Source organism: Cupressus sempervirens, chromosome 2 (genome assembly GCF_028749045.1).
Source record: "Cupressus sempervirens isolate cs-2001-9-10 chromosome 2, ASM2874904v1, whole genome shotgun sequence".
NCBI lineage: Eukaryota > Viridiplantae > Streptophyta > Pinopsida > Cupressales > Cupressaceae > Cupressus > Cupressus sempervirens.
The window spans coordinates 568791000-568797868 of record NC_143119.1 but is presented as its reverse complement, the minus strand read 5'-3'; the positions used below and the strand labels follow the sequence as shown (position 1 = coordinate 568797868).

At 45.5% G+C, this 6869-nt stretch overlaps 1 pseudogene; it reads right to left on the bottom strand.

The window, feature by feature from the left end:
• LOC149574670 (18S ribosomal RNA) overlaps positions 1-1748 on the bottom strand; it is a 1810-nt pseudogene extending 62 nt beyond the window's left edge.
• Positions 1749-6869: the final 5121 nt, after the last annotated feature.

Here is a 6869-nt window from a genome sequence, read left to right as displayed (position 1 = left end):
ATAAGGTTCAATGAACTTCTCACGACGTCGCCGAAAAGAATTGCCATCGTCACCGCGATCCGAATACTTTACTGGATCATTTAATTGGTAGGAGCCACAAGCAATGTGTACAAATGGCAGGGACGTAGTCAACGTGAGCTGATGACTCCTGCTTACGAGGAATTCCTCATTGAAGATCAATAATTGCAATGGTCTATCCCCATCATGATATAATTTGGCAAGATTTCCCAAACCTTTTGGGCCAGGGAGAGAAACTCGTTGGTTGCATCAGTGTAGCGCACGTGCGGCCCAGAACATCTAAGGGCATCGCAGACCTATTATTGCCTCAAACTTCCATGGCCTAGGAGGCCATAGTCCCTCTAAGAAGCTGGCCGTGAAGGGGAACCTCTGCATAGCTAGTTAGCAGGCTGAGGTCTCCTTCATTAATGGAATTAACCAAACAAATTGCTCCACCAACTATGAACGGCCATGCACCACCACCCATAGAATCAAGAAAGAGCTCTCAATCTGTCAATCCTTACTATGTTTGGACCTGGTAAGTTTCCCCATGTTGAGTCAAATTAAGCTGCAGGCTCCACTCCTAGTGGTGCCCTTCCATCAATTCCTTGATGTTTTAGCCTTGCAACCATACTCCCCCCAGAACCCAAACACTTTGATTTCTCAGAAGATGCTGGCAGAGTCCTTAGAGCAACATCCGTCGATCCCTGGTCGCATTGTTTATGGTTGAGACTAGGATGGTATTTGATCATCTTTGAGCCCCCAACTTTTGTTCTTGATTAATGAAAACATCCTTGGAAAATTCTTTCACAGTGGTTCATCTTCCATAAATCCAAGAATTTCACCTCTGACAATGAAATATGAATGCCCCTGACAGTCCCTATTAATCATTACTCTGGTCCCGAAGGCCAATGGAACAGGACCAAACTCCTATTGCGTTATTCCATGCTAATGTATTTAGAGCGTAGGCTTGCTTTGAGCACTCTAATTTTTTCAAAGTAATGGCATCGGAACTGCGACCCAGCCAATTAAGGCTAGGAACACGCCGTCGGCAGAAGGGACGTGAGGACCAGTGTACACCCAGAAGGCGAACTGACCGTGATGACCCAAGGTCCAACTACAAGCTTTTTAACTGCAACAACTTAAATATACCCTATTGGAGTTGGAATTAATGCAGCTTCTGGCACTAGAATTGCCCTCCAATGGATCCTCATTAAGGTATTTAGATTGTACTCATTCCAATTACCAGACTCGATGAGCCCAGTATTGTTATTTATTGTCACTACCTCCCCATGTCAGGATTGGGTAATATGTGCGCCTGCTACCTTATTTGGATGTCGTAGCCGTTTCTCAGGCTCCCTATCCAGAATTGAACCCTAATTCTCTATCACCCGTCACCACCATGGTAGGCCTCTGTCCTAACATCGAAAGTTGATAGGGCAGAAATTTGAATGAAGCATCGTCAGCACAAAGGCCGTGCGATCCGTCAAGTTATCATGAATCACCAAAATAGCGGACGAGCCCACACCAGCCTTTTATCTAATAAATGCATCCCTTCCCAGAGTCAGGATTTTGTGCATGTATTAGCTCTAGAATTACTATGATTATTCGAGTAGCAAAGTACCATCAAAGAAACTATAACTCATTTAATGAGCCATCCACAATTTCACAGTCTGAAATAGTTCATACTTAGACATGCATGGCTTAATCTTTGAGACAAGCATATGACTACTAGAAGGATCGAACAGGTAGCTTCTAACAATGAGGGGACCCCCAAGACATGCTACAGCCAAGGGATGCCCACCACGATGGGAAACCAAAATTTGCATTCGCTCTGTCATGCATTCGAACACAATCCATCGCACAAGCAACAAAAATGATGTTCACAGCACATGTAGGACTCACAACGCTCAAAGATTTCACATAAGAGGAAAGTGTCCCATCGTCAACTGGAGAGGGCCAAACAGGGAGCCTCAGTTCATAGGCACTGGGAAGAATGTCCTGTACGGAACCCTTTACCCTCAAACTCATTGTTGCCACTACTCAGAAAGAAGCCTCAATCTGTACGAGATGCACCGCGCACGTAGCCACCTCAATTGTAAGGCCACTCAGAGACATCCATTTCCTAGGCATATGCCTCCTACATGCCTATTGAGGTGCACCCGCAGAGATAAAATCCTTCTCGATTGCAACAAACATTTTCCCATGATGAAGAGCTGGTTGCCAAAGTGCCAACAAAGACCACCATGCTGAAGGGTGAAGGGTCGTGAAAGTCAAAAATATGGCTGGTTATGCGATTGACGAGGGCATCACTGTGCACGGAACCACCTCAATTATAAGGCCGCTCAAGGGCATCATCTATAACACCCCCTCCACACATTTATAGGTGATGAGAGCTTGCCTGCATACACGTACATGTCTAACCTCTGGCAAATATCTCCTTTCCTAGCACAGCCTCGCTAACCGTTCCCCATGACACGTGATCTGCCAGCACAAGTACAGAAAGTTCCTACAGGTGAACACTCACACTAGCATTGTCGGACAAGCTTCAATCTCATGCACATGCACATACCGAAGAACTACACCACGAGGGAACCACCCGCGAGCACCCACATCTCAAAAAAAAGCATTCGTGCAATTTCTTCCCCTAGACAGAAACGTTGGGCTTGCACTTGTCGAAGCATTGCAAAGATGAGCGCTCTGGTTCGCAGGAGCCTGAGAAGAACATCTCGTACAAAACCCATTCCCCCAAACTACTCGAATCACAAATGCTCGTAGCATAGTCGTAATGCAAAGATGTACACCATGCACATGACCGAGTAAAGACACTTAGAGACATCCATTTCCAAGGCATATGCCCCCTACACGCTTTTTGGTGCACCCCGTACAAATGGCCATACTTTGACAAGCCCTCCCAGAATTTTGGATCTGAAGAGAGGTGAAATGACTTGGGCTTTTTTTCCACACAATGCAAATACTGAACGCTCTCTTTAGGGGGAAGCTGAAGAAGAGCATCTCCCACAAAACCCATGAGCCGCAGCCGTTCAGATCACATGGGAAAGATAGGGCATGGAGAGTTTCTACATAAAAACAAAAATTATCGGTAATACTCTACACTTCTACTGGCCCGGACCACAAAAGCTGTCACGACAGTGCCATGCACTTCTATAGGATGAGATAGTAAAGAGGCGAGCACACACTGATAACACACTAGCGAATAAATTATGCGGCAAACAAACCTTTCGCCAGCCCCCCTCTCAATCCAAAGGCTCTACCAATCGGCAAAAACTTGGGGTGGAGAGTGGACCCTTGAGAAAATTAGGGATGTCGAATAATGCACCCATGCAACCATCTCTTTCCTTCTTGTCGTTCGGGTAGGATAAAAATTCAATGATAGAACGTGCCACGAGACAGAGCCCTTGGCTAAAAGATACAACTCCATACACTCAGCAACAAGCGCATCTTAGAATCGAACACCAAATGTGCATTGTGTTGCAAGCCATGTAGACAACTACATATGGGGTATCCAACAAAACAAAGTGACAAGTACTTCCCACTAGCTCCGCCATTGCAATTACCGAATGGGATTTACTCACCACCATAGATTCTAATGACCATCATTACTGTCTTGGAATAGATACAAGCATATCAAGCTTCATCTAATCAACTAGATGAATTTCACCTTGAAGGGGCCCAATCCAAAAGTTTCGAAGGTCATCTCTTGGAAGTGTCAAGAACAAGGCCTATCTTACATGCAAACTCTACTACTGCACAAACATAGGTTGCAATTAAAGAGAAATTGCAAGTCCATCACAATGGCCCGAGGCCAATGCTCCGACTAAGTCAATTTTCTCTTGCAATCACCATGCTGCCATTCATAGAGAGATCTCCCCATTCACTTGTGACGATGCACAATCCAAGTGCTAGACGCGAGCTTGCCCTTGAAAGACCACTTTCCAAGACATCTCGATGACACATTGGAACGACAGCCACTGTCGAACCATTCCTATTGTTGTGCCGATCGATTTGCATAGAGGCGACCTTAGGGAGCTCCCACGTAGAAATCTGGATGTGATTTCATACCCATCTCTCACAAAAACCAATGTTAGCTGTGAACAAATTTTGAATCTAGGGCTTGTATCCATCAATATCGTCGGCACTGGGTCTATATTCAAAGGCCACAAAGAGGTTCCGATAAGAGAAGCTCCCCTGCTCACTTACACAAACATCCCAAATGCTAGACACAAGATCCCGCCCTTAGCATCACTCTCGAGATCACCGCAATGACACATTGGAATGACAACCACTGTCAAAAAACTCTCAAATTTTTGCTGATGGAGTGAGAAAGAAGAGAAACTTTGGGGAGTTGTGCATAGCAAATGTGCTGCTACTTCATTTTGCTCTTATATATAGATCTGATGTCGTTGATTTCATTTGGAATCTGAGGCTGCATTCGTCCTTGCTCACACAAGAAATGGCTCTTCTCATTGAATGGCCACGGGGAGCTTCTGATAACAAAGGCTCCCTTGACACTCGTGATGTGTAGGCCAACTACTAAGCGATGGCTCACCCTTCAGATCATTGCCTAGGCAACCACCACAACAGCAACATTGGAACGAAAACTACTGCCGAACCATTTCAAAAATTTTGTGCCAAAGAAGTTGTTGCAAAGAGAACGACTCTGGGGAGAGATCCCTTGCATAGCAAAATTGGTATGGCTTCACAGCCCTTCCAATAGAAATGATGCTGGTGCCAATATTGGAAATCCAAATCACGTGTCTTTCTCGAACACCAGCAGTGATTCTATTGGGGAGGGTCACCGAGAGCTTTTGTTATCAAAGCTCCCATTATAGTCGTGATGGGCACACAAAAATTTGCTAGAGAGCCAAACACCAGACTCATGGCTAGAAAAGGGCTCGCCATTAGACCAACTTCAAAATTTCTGAATAGACGTGCTGTAGTCTGGTAACCGCTACCAAGTCTCTTTCGTAATTGCGTCGGTCGAGTGATCGAAGAAGGCGATCTAAGAGATAGTCCAAGGGTAGGCATTCATTGGGGGATTCGCGCCGATAGAAATAATTTATGCAATACCTGAGCAACACCGGACAAAGGTGCTAGATGATGGATCCCATTTTAGATCAGGTTTTAAAATCACCGAGTAGATGCCATGAGGGCTAGCAACTGCTGCCAAAACATTTTTCCAAAATTTTGCCAGCTGAGTGACAAGAAAACATGATCTAAAGGAGAGTCGAGGAATAGCACCTCGAGGGTGGGCTTCATGCCCTCTAATTGATTCAACATTGGCATCCACCATTTCAAAATATGACATATCCATCCGCCTTGACACCAGTGTTGAATCAATGAGAGGGGCATGGGAGAGGTTCGCGGTAGCCACCTCTCCCATTGTAGCCGCGATAGGCACACAAAAAATTTCTAGAGTGCCTAGCACCCACCTCATGGCTAGAGAAGGGCTTGCCATTAGATCAACTTCGAAATCACTGAATAGACGCACTATAGAATGGTAAGCACTGCCAAGTCTCTTATGTAATTGCGTCAGTCGAGTGATCGAAGAAGGTGATCTAAGAGAGAGTCCAAGGGTAGGCATTCGTTGGGGGATTCACGCCGATAGAAAAAATTTATGCAATACCCAAGCAACACCGGACGGAGGTGCTAGATGAGGGCTCCCATTTTAGATCAAGTTTCAAAATCACCAAGTAGACGTGGTGAGGGCTAGCAACCACTGCCAAACCTTTTTCCGAAATTGTGCCATCTGAGCGACAAGAGAACATGATCTAAAGGAGAGTCCAGGAACAGCACCTCAAGGGTGGTCTTCATGCCCCTCTAATTGATCCAACGTCGGCGTCCACCATTTCAAAATATGACATATCCATCCGCCTTGACACTGGCGTTGAATCAATGAGAGGGGCATAGGAGAGGCTCCTGGTAACCACCTCTCCCATTGTAGCCACAATAGGAACACAAAAAATTGCTAGGGCGCCCAACACCCACCTCATGGCTAGACAAGGGCTCGTCATTAGATCAACTTCAAAATCACTGAACAGACATGCTATAGAATGGCAACCACTACCAAGTCTCTTCTGTAATTGCGTCGGTCGAGTGATCGAAGAAGGTGATCTAAGAGACAATCCAAGGCTACACATTCATTGGGGGATTCATGCCGATAGCAAAAAATTATGCGATACCCAGGCAATACCGTACAGATGTGCTAGACGAGGGCTCCCATTTTAGATCAAGTTTAAAAATCACCAAGTAGACACAGTGAGGGCTGGCAACTGCTGCCAAACCTTTTTCCAAAATTGCCCCAGTTGAGCAACAAGAAAACATGATCTAAAGGAGAGGCCAGGAACAACACCTCGAGGGTGGCCTTCATGCCCCTCTAATTGATCCAACGTTGGCATCCACCATTTCAAAATCTAACATATCCATCCACCATGACACCAGTGTTTAACCAAAGAGAGGGGCATGGGAGAGGCTCGTGGCAACCACCTCTCCCATTGTAGCCGTGATAGGCACACAAAAAATTGCTACAGCGCCCAGCACCCACCTCATGGCTAGACAAGGGCTCGCTATTAAATCAACTTTGAAATCACTGAAAATACGCGTTGTAGAGTGGTAACCACTGCCAAGTCTCTTTCATAATTGTGTCGGTCGAGTGATCAAAGAAGGTGATCTAAGAGATAGTCCAAGGCTACACATTCATTGGGGGATTCACGCTGATAGCAAAAAATTATGTTATACCTGAGCAACATCAGATGGATGTGATAGACGAGGGCTCCTGTTTTAGATCAAGTTTTAAAATGACCAAGTAGACAAGGTGAGGGCTGGCAACCACTACCAAAACTTTTTTTGAA